This window comes from Poecilia formosa, unplaced genomic scaffold (assembly GCF_000485575.1).
Source record: "Poecilia formosa unplaced genomic scaffold, Poecilia_formosa-5.1.2 Scaffold1009, whole genome shotgun sequence".
NCBI lineage: Eukaryota > Metazoa > Chordata > Actinopteri > Cyprinodontiformes > Poeciliidae > Poecilia > Poecilia formosa.
Window position 1 is genome coordinate 26,444 of NW_006800948.1, and position 9,404 is coordinate 35,847.

At 40.6% G+C, this 9,404-nt stretch overlaps 1 long non-coding RNA gene across 1 annotated transcript in view; it reads left to right on the top strand.

Annotated features, from left to right (window-relative positions):
- The window catches only part of LOC107835093 (uncharacterized), a 20,733-nt gene that overhangs the window by 9,360 nt on the left and 1,969 nt on the right, over positions 1-9,404 (top strand). Inside the window, exon 2 of the long non-coding RNA XR_001660928.1 lies at positions 7,823-7,828. This is a non-coding gene — a long non-coding RNA (uncharacterized LOC107835093). The remainder of the gene's footprint in view (positions 1-7,822; positions 7,829-9,404) is intronic.

Consider the following 9,404-nt stretch of genomic DNA (forward strand, 5'->3'; position numbering starts at 1 on the left):
GTCCCTGGCATCCAGCAGAGACATGCACAGTCCCCCACACATCCCGCCTCCCTTTTTTTAACCCCTCTGAACTTTTTCAACCTTTAAAACTGTCTACAGGAAAGTTGCTATGGAGATTAAACAGTCAGATATTATGAGGGTTTGTGTAGTAAAATAGCAGCAAATTTGCTTATTTCATAATCAGCAAACTTTTCTCTTATGGTCTGTTTAAGAACTACAGTCTCAGATCAACACAGCCCTCCAGCTCTGTCAGCAGCAGAAATAGAAACTTTATAACTATCAGAGAAAACACTAAGTTTGCTTTGCATTGTCCCCACATGATGGCAATGTTAGTATGATCCGATTAAATATTAGATTCTTGATTAAAATTGGTTGTTGCTATGTTGTTGTACAGTGTTTTAAAATCTTGTTTGATGTACCTGTTAGGTAAATTGTATTATCAACTATTTGTTATACTGTTTTATATGTTCTTAGTTTATGTACTCTTATTTGTTTTAGTCATATCTTTTAAGAAATGTTTCTGTGTTGTTATTAACTCTGATTTACTTTCTCAGAGGGCCTTTCTGAAGAAGAGCAGTGACAGCAGCTCTTCACAGAAAGCCCTGCTTTTGACCTCTTAGATAGCTATAAAACAATCGCCGTGTAGATTCACAACTTGTCCTGTTTGATCCCGGGTCAGGAACTAGATAAGCTAGTGTGAGATAGATTGTGTTGTTAGTTAGCGATAATCTTGGCGCTGTGACTGTGTGATGAAGTGTCTTTCCCCCTCCCTTTAGAGTTACAGCGCTCTCTGTGATTAGGGATCCTAAAGACAATAAAAAGAGAGGGGCAGGAAAATGTGCTTCAGAGCAGTAGGAGATTTGTAACTGAAAGCCCATCTCTGTCTGTTCTCCTCGCGAGTATTCAGAATCTAACTTTATCTTGTCTTTCCTGTGTTATTTGCTGTGTTTGATAGGTGTCAACTCTGACAGTGCCCCTTTTTAACTTTGAGCCCCTGGCCCTCCAAAGGTGTCTGCACAGCCATGATCTTGAGACTGGTCACATTTAAAAGTAAAATAAATTAAGAGAAAAAAATACATAATGGACAATTTGTATGTTTAACTTAATATATGTAGGTTTTATTTTATTTAGTAATATCTGCTGCTTGGTGCAATATTTTGATTTGCTGGATTTGATTGACTATTTATCCAAGTGAATGCAGAATTTGCAAGAAATACTGGTTGAAAAAGACCTTTCTGTGACTGACTGGTGTCCTTCATTTACATTAACTTTATCAAGTTCCAAGTGCTGCCAGAACACGTATTGACTGTGTGTGAGATGTAAATACACACGCCACACATTATTCTTTATTCTCAAAGGTATATATGCTCACTGCACGCTCAGTGCAAAACTCTAAAAGCGTGACCATATGATAAATTATGTTTGGGGTTCATATGAATAAAAAAAACCTATCTAAACTAAATAAACAAGTGACACTTAGCCTGGTGGTGGGGCAACTAAAATACTAGTTTTGTTAATTGCCATCTGCCTTTATTAACAGTTATTCATGGCCAAATAAACCTGTTGTTGCACAACTTAAAACAGTAGTGAAGGTCTGCCTAATGAGGGCGGCAGTTGATTACTTGTACTGCACTACATTAAGTTATACTTTTCCTAAGTTACAAACTCAAATTGGCAAAAAAAAAGTTTTTGCCTCCCTTTCTTCAGATTCTAAATTTACAAAGTTGAGACTCAAAAATATAAGCAGTATTTTCTCTTCCATATTGTCTTCTCAATGCCCTGCTGATTTCCCAACCAGGCCCTATCTGAGTCAATGGCTTATCTGAATATTTTGTCCTCTGAAGAAATATCCCCCTCTTTCTCCACAGGTGGTGCAGATGGTGTGATGGGAACGAACACAGTTTCCGGCCCACTGGGACTGTAGCCAGACGGTACATCCTGGCCGGACACTGGCTCTGCCAATCATGTAACATATGGCTCAGATGCTCTGGTAAGTGTTTGTCTGAATTGTCATTAAACTGATAGCGTCTAACTAGAACTCTGAACACCCAAGGAGCAAAATTGGTGGTGATGGCAATCCAAGTGGTGTAGCTGGGTTGGGCGAGTGTGATGGTCTAAGGATGTAAGGCTGAGAAGTTTCTGTTGCAGCAATGACAGATGGTCCTAATCTGTCAGTCTCCCAGGAGTGAACAGGACAAAATAGAATAAATAGTTACTAACTGAAAAGAACATCCTCATGTCTGAAGCTTGATTTTCTTCTGACTGGTTTTACAGATCAGGATCACATTTTAATAAAAATCCACAGCACTGTGCATTGTATGACTAGACAAACATAATTTATGAATACCTTAGAGGCTAATCTTAACAGTACATTTTTATTTTTATTTTTATTTTTTACAGAAAAACTTTATCCCAAAGAGTGTGCTGCTGTTGCCTTGCAGCAAGAAGGTCCTGGGTTTGATTTCTGGCCCCGGTCTTTCTGCATGGAGTTTCCATGTTCTCCCTGTGCATGGTAGGTTCTCTCTGGGTATTCCGGCTTCCTCCTACAGTCCAAAAAACATGACTGTTAGGTTAATTAGTCTCTTTAAATACTCGTAAGGTGTGAGTGTTTGTCCTGTCTGTCTCTGTGTTGCCCTACAATGGACAGGCGACCTGTCCAGGGTGACCTCACCTTTCATCCAATGACCTTTGGAGATAGGCACCAGCAGCCCTTGTGATCCCACCAGGGCTAACAGTGTAGGATAATGGATGGATTATCCAAAAGTTCTCTAAGCACTAGAAACCAGGACCACAGACCTGAGGTTTATGTTCTTTTCTATGAAGAAAAGAACATAAAGGTTTTGATACAGCTTAGTGAAACCAGGCCGGTGAAACCAGGTAGTCATGATGAAAATTATGATTTAATGACGAACCAGGAGAACAACTCAAAATCCAAAATCACAGGCAGCACAGGGGACAGAAACAGACGTTAGACGAGGACCCGACAAGAGACAAAGACAACAGGTGGGTTTAAATACAAAGGGAGGTAAACAAGGGAACGAGACACACCTGGGAACAATCAACGTGAAAAACGCAGAGACTCACAGGGAAACAGGATAACAAATAAACATGGAAACTACTCAAAAATAAACAGAAAACTACCGATCCTGGCACTCTGTAGTATAATAATTTTATTTGGCATCACAAGAGCTGACAGCCTGTTTCAGCAGTTCCCACTCATTCATGAGTTCTCTCTTTTATTAATGTGTTTATGCTTCTTTCATCTTCACACAATGGAGCTGACTGTTGGTGTTTTTACTTTGAATAAAAATGTAATATATTTGGCACTTGTGTTTGGAGACTGCATGAGCGGCCACATGCCCAATGTTTACAGCAGAGATCAGCTGCTAGGGTATGCTGCCTCCCACAGAGCAGTCTGATACTCCCTGGGAGCTGAGAATATGTTGAACTAGCTCTGTTATCATTCCTTGCATCCAGAGAAAAAGGTACAAATGTGCCATCCCGTCCATCATCAAGGGAATATGAGATCACATAAACATGAACAATTTTATTCTACTTAAGGACTGACGGAACCAAAGCAACAGAGGAGTCAGTCTGAGTGTGTTTGTGAATGACAGATGGCATAACTCTAGGCAACAAACTACCTAAGAAAGGTTCTGAGGTAAGGACATTGAGCTGTTAGCTGTAAACATAAGGCCATAATATCTACTGTGAGAGTTAACACATGTTTTCATAATGGTGTATGTCCCCTGCTATGCTATCCACATTGTCACTTGCAGACTCCAGACAGGCTTAAGCCCAAACCAAACCCGCTCCTATCTGTCACACATCCCAGATAATTTGCACTTGACTCACCCTGCAACAAGCAACAAGCACAACACAACAAGCCACAAAATGAAGATAGAAGATGCTCAATAGCAGTGAAGATGCTTCACTGCTTGACATATAGAGAGCAAAGTCATAGGTCTGGAAGTAATGTAAACTGGTAGCAGTTTAAAATATGTCGGGTTTAAATTGGACTCAGGCCTTCAATTTGAATTGATTAGACAGATTGGTTTAGGCACGACCCAGATTGGAATATTTAGGCCTGATCTAAACTCTAAAAGCACTTTTCCACTTGACCACCTCTAACCCCAGGAAGTAGTGGTACAGTGTTGTAGGAAGAGGTGGGCCCCCAAATAAAATTCTGCTTAGTGTCTGGAACAGCCCCAAGCCAGCTCTGATCAAAATGTTCTCCTGTGTCCCTAACACATGTGTGATCCTGTGAGGTCTCAAAGTGGGCAGAGCTTTAACTGAAAATGCCTGAATGGCTGCACCAGTCAGTCAGAAGCATGGAGACATCTTGGATTAAATGTGTTCTAGAATAAAACACAAAGCTTTTCTCTGTTTAAGAAAATTGACATGGAGTGACATAAAAATGGTGAAGTTATTTTCTGTTCAGTTCCTGACAAAAACATAGTGACCTCAGAGCTCATCTGGAAGACAAGCACAGGTGCATTTCAAATATTCACATTTTCCCACTTTCTCACTGGTGAATAATTATTTTTCTTCTTGTTTTAATATTGCATCAAATAGAACACTTTAGATGAACTTTTCTTTCATTTAAAAGGCAAGTGAAAAATCTCAGTGAATGGTTACACATACTACTCATGCTTTAAATGGCAAAAGATGTATTTTCTTTTCGGCTTGGGTACAACTTCTACTCCAGAGTTCTATTCCAGGACTGTCAATAATTCAAAGATCTGCAACCCTCAACATCCCAAGTATCCACTGTAGTAGCATGACAGCTGAATTAGTGATGTATCCTTAATGTTATTTATGTGTCACAGCAGTGACAGTGTGAGACTTTGCCAGTCAGAATAACCTGTCTAAAAATGGTTTGGCGTTATTTTTGTATTTTAGCCCTGTATTGTTTTCCTGACCCTTCTGTCAACTGCTTTTTTTGTCTTAGGTGATAATTAGTTCTGAACAACTCATTTAGGTAGAAAAAAATTAGGACCATTTCATATATTCAGTTATTTCAAAACAAATGTTCACATATACATTTCCAGTGTTTTTTTTTTTTTTTTTACATATGTGTTTATCTCTTGAAAAGAAAGGAACTTCATTACAAGCAAAGACCATTAAATAAAAGATATCTATAAAAGCCTGAACTTTAACAGGCTGTGGGGCGATTTCATACCTTAACCTCCAAATAGCTACTTTTGCCCTTTTTAACTGAACTAATTTCAGCAAGCTGCTTCTTTAGCCATAAACCATCTCTGACATCTGAGATAGAAGGCTTTGTAAAAGATGCTCACTGTCATATTGAAGGGTCTAGTATTGCTTCAACTAAAATTTATTGTAATTGTCCTCCCGTTTTCCTCAGGCATTCTTCAATACATTATAATTATAATAATCTATAATGTTATTGTTGGGTTCCTGGGTTTGTGGTTTTGCTGCTTTTCTTCATTTGTCCACCAGAGGCCGGTCTGAAGGTGTGTTTTGGAGGGCGTGATCTTCTGCCGCTGATTATCCTGCTCACCTGCAAGTCATCATCTTATCAAGAGGAGCTTAAGAGGGGGATTCAGCCAACAGGCCAGAGTGTACAACCAGTATCGGTACTGACAGCCACTTGTGTTTTCCTAGTTACTCTTTGTGAAGATTTCTAGTAATCAGTCTTTGTGCCTCCTCCTCAGGAACCTTCTTTGTGTCGTTGTGGTCCTATCCACTCGAAGCCCCGAGCTCCTGGTTGTTTTTTCCTGTGAAACTTCTCCTTGTGACGTTGGCGGACATTACCCGCCGGATGCCCAAGATCCACTCACCTTCCCGCTGTCTTTGAACTCTTCTGGAACTCCACGTTGGCTGAATCCCTCACTCTGATCCTCGGTGAGCTGCATATCTTACCTGTCCTCCCTCCAACGCCGTACCGCATCTGCAGACCCTCAGTTGGCCCACAGTTGGACGCCTCCGTCAAGATCTCCTCCTGAAAAGCCTCCGTGCTCTCCTCAGTCCAGTTTGCTGAAGTCAAAGTAAGAAATATCCAGTAATCATTCAGTAGACAATATTCCTTTGGGCCTCAAACTCACCGTCTATCCACTTCCCTTTCAGTCCGGACCCCTCGTTGCCGATCCCCTGGGAACTGACTTTGAACATTGTTTGTAGATAAACACTTCTCACTTTTCTGACTTTTTCTTTTTTGTTCTTATTCTTACTAATTTTATAAAGTGTTTCTATATGGCTAAAGTGTTTGATTGCAAATGAACAATTGAATATGTCATCTTTGGGAAGGTCTGCTGCCCAGAGTCATGGTGATCTTTGTTCTATCGCTAGTGGGTTTATCCCTCGCGTGGAGTGCAGCACTGAAAAAGCTTAGTCCACACCCACCTACTGGATGGACCCCACCCCGGTCTGTATAAATAACGGTCAGACTGGAAAATGGCTCCCTCTTTTTCTGCAGCACAGCGTAGCAACACAAAGACTGTTCTGTTCTTGGAGTTATGACAGAATAATTATTTTTATCACGTATTGATATTGTCTCACCCTTGCATGTAACACAGGGTGACATGATGTTTTTCGGTCACGATTCATGTCTTCTGCTGTAATTGGTTAAACGGGCCAGGTTTTTCCCCTGTGTTGTGTCCGTTCACACTCGGTGGCCTTTTCTGCTGCATCATAATGCATGTTTCGGCTGATATCATTGTTATTTTTTCCTGTGGAGTTCTATGTCTATTTAAGAACAACATGGTTGTCCAAAATGCTATACAAGTTACCTGCTCTGTTAATCATTACATTGTTGCAGTTCGTTGTTCCTATTCGCAGCAGCAGGTCTTTCTAACCAGAAGCTGTTCTTCTATCTCTCCTTCTACTGTATGGGAGGCCGGGAGTGCGTAATTGGACTGAGACTGTTTTTTTTTTGTTGTTGTTTTTTTTTTTTATGTGCAAACAGATGCTTCATGGTGGTAGTGTGGATGGACCCAGTGAGGCATAGACTACATCCTGCTTCGCCTTTAACACTAGCAATAGCCTTAAAGGGCAAAGCCTATACGAAATGGACCATTTGTTACGTATTGTAACCCCACATTCTATGAGTATAGGCGCAGCCCTTTAAGCTGTGGGCCTCACTGGTTCCTGAATGCCTGAAGAAAATGGCTGTTAGGGAGCCATTTGTCCGATCTGACTGTTATTTATACAGACCGGGGTGGGGTCCACCCAATAGGTGGGCATGGACTAAGCTTTTTTCAGTGCCCACTAATGATAGCCTTAAAGGGCTGCGCCTATACTCATAGAATCTCGGGTTACAATGCGTAACAAATGGTCTTCCTGCAGCAACATTCTGTTGCAGAACATTTAGTTTTTATTTTATTAAATAACAGCCTGGAGTAAACAGAATTGTGAATGTGCTTATTGGAAGACAGGAATAAAGGCCATGTTTGTGCAAGTGCAATGTGCATGTTATCTGACAGGTCAGTTTTAATGAGAGGTAAGAGTGTGAATGACGCATCAATGAAATCGATAGTGGAATTAACACATTGACATGTTGGACTCATTTGCTTTCTGACATTTTCCTCAATGCAATTAAGCTGCTCCAATGTGCCAGCCAGATGTGATTAAAGCATTCTGCTCAGGTGCTTTCAGTTCCTTTCCAGCCTAAGGAAGAAGGCTTGTGAGGCAGCACTAAGGTGGAGCAGAGAAAACCAGCACGTGCTGAAAAAACTACTAGCAATTGAATTTTTTTATCATTAACATGCATTTTGTTAGTCTCAACAAGACAAATGTAAATGCAGAAAGATTTATGAAACAATAAATCCAATCTTTGAGTTTTGAGTTTGGACTATGTAAGGTTTTAGTTCTGCAGTGAATTAATTTGCATACTAGTATACTTGCATATCAGATCAAATATTATCTGAAGACAAACATATAAATGTATATTCACATATACCTATAATCTTTAACTTATTCCACATTATGCCCTAGAGGGAAAAGCTTCATTAGGAAATTCCTCTGACAATGCTCTCCAACTCATTTACAGTAGAGAACCACTGTAAAATGTTATCATACGAATCTGATAGTTCTATGCTGCTCTTCTGCATAGTGATGGTTGTAGATGGAGATACTACTACCAGAACCACATCATTTGCAAAGATGAGAGCTATAAAACAATATCCAGGACAATGGAATGTGAGTTCGACTCACACTGGGAACAAGCTACTTTGTGATATCAAACAGGCACTAAAGCAAGTGTCTGCATTGGCAGCACAAACAGTGGCAGACCTTTTTCTCTTTCTTCTTTAAGAAAGAGGCCTGGAAGGTGTCTTACACTACGAGGGACCAAATCTATCAGACAAATATTATATAAATTTGCCAGGTGGTGTTCCTTTTATCAGTTAACATTACAATCAAAGTATTCTCTGTTTATCTAGATATGTCCTAAAAGGAGGAAGAAGTTGGACTACAGCCAGGGTCGGAACTACATATAATTCAGGTGGATGCAAACACATAAATCGCTCCCCCCCCAGCCCGAAGGAAGGTACGTGAAGGTGAAGGAGCACACGTGCTGCATTTCTCAGGTGGATGCATACATAACATACGCTCACTCTACCTACCCCCCCTCCCTCCCCGACACGAAGGTACATGAAAGGTAAAACTCGCTATGTTTACCCTGTTATGGGCACGAGGTGAAAGAGCGTAAGGGCGGTCAAGTGGATGCGAACACATCATCGGCGCGTCGCCCCCTCCAGACGGGGTTTTGACGCCCCCTCTGGTGTGGCGCCCCTATGCATTGCATGTACTGCATGCTCACTTTTTGTGCCACTAACTACAACTATATTTTAGCTTCTTTTTTATTAGCAACTGAAGACAACATTCAGGAACCATACTTCTAGCGGCTAAAAGAAGCAAGGTTTATCTTGGTTTTTAGAGAGAGGTGTCTTTCCTGTCTAACCACTGAAACTCTTCTCCCATAACAAAAATCAATATTTATAATTTTACAAGATCAAAACAAATCCACTGCAATGCTGGTGTTATTAAAACAATAAAAACATCTCTGAGAGGTATTTGCCAAGACCCCCGACTGGATTAAAGGTCCTGTTTTCTCTCCCTATGTCTCTTCTTTACTTTTCACTCCCTCTCCATCTTTTCCCCTCCCAGTAAGCTTTGTTGTAAAATACTAGCTGTGGTTTTTAACCCTTTTACGCCGGAGTTTCAAGCGTCTGCCTAAATAAACCTTCCTTATTTTAATTGTAAGTAGTTCTTTAAATGTCCTGTGAGATGATATACTTACCCATGTATCGATAACAACTGGAACCTTCAATATCCAGCAAGTTATTTTCGCAATATGCCTTCTATTAAACGAGTGCCCCCCGGATTAATGGGCTCTTTGCACCTAAGGCGTTGACATCACATCTCCAGGAGCTAATACGGCT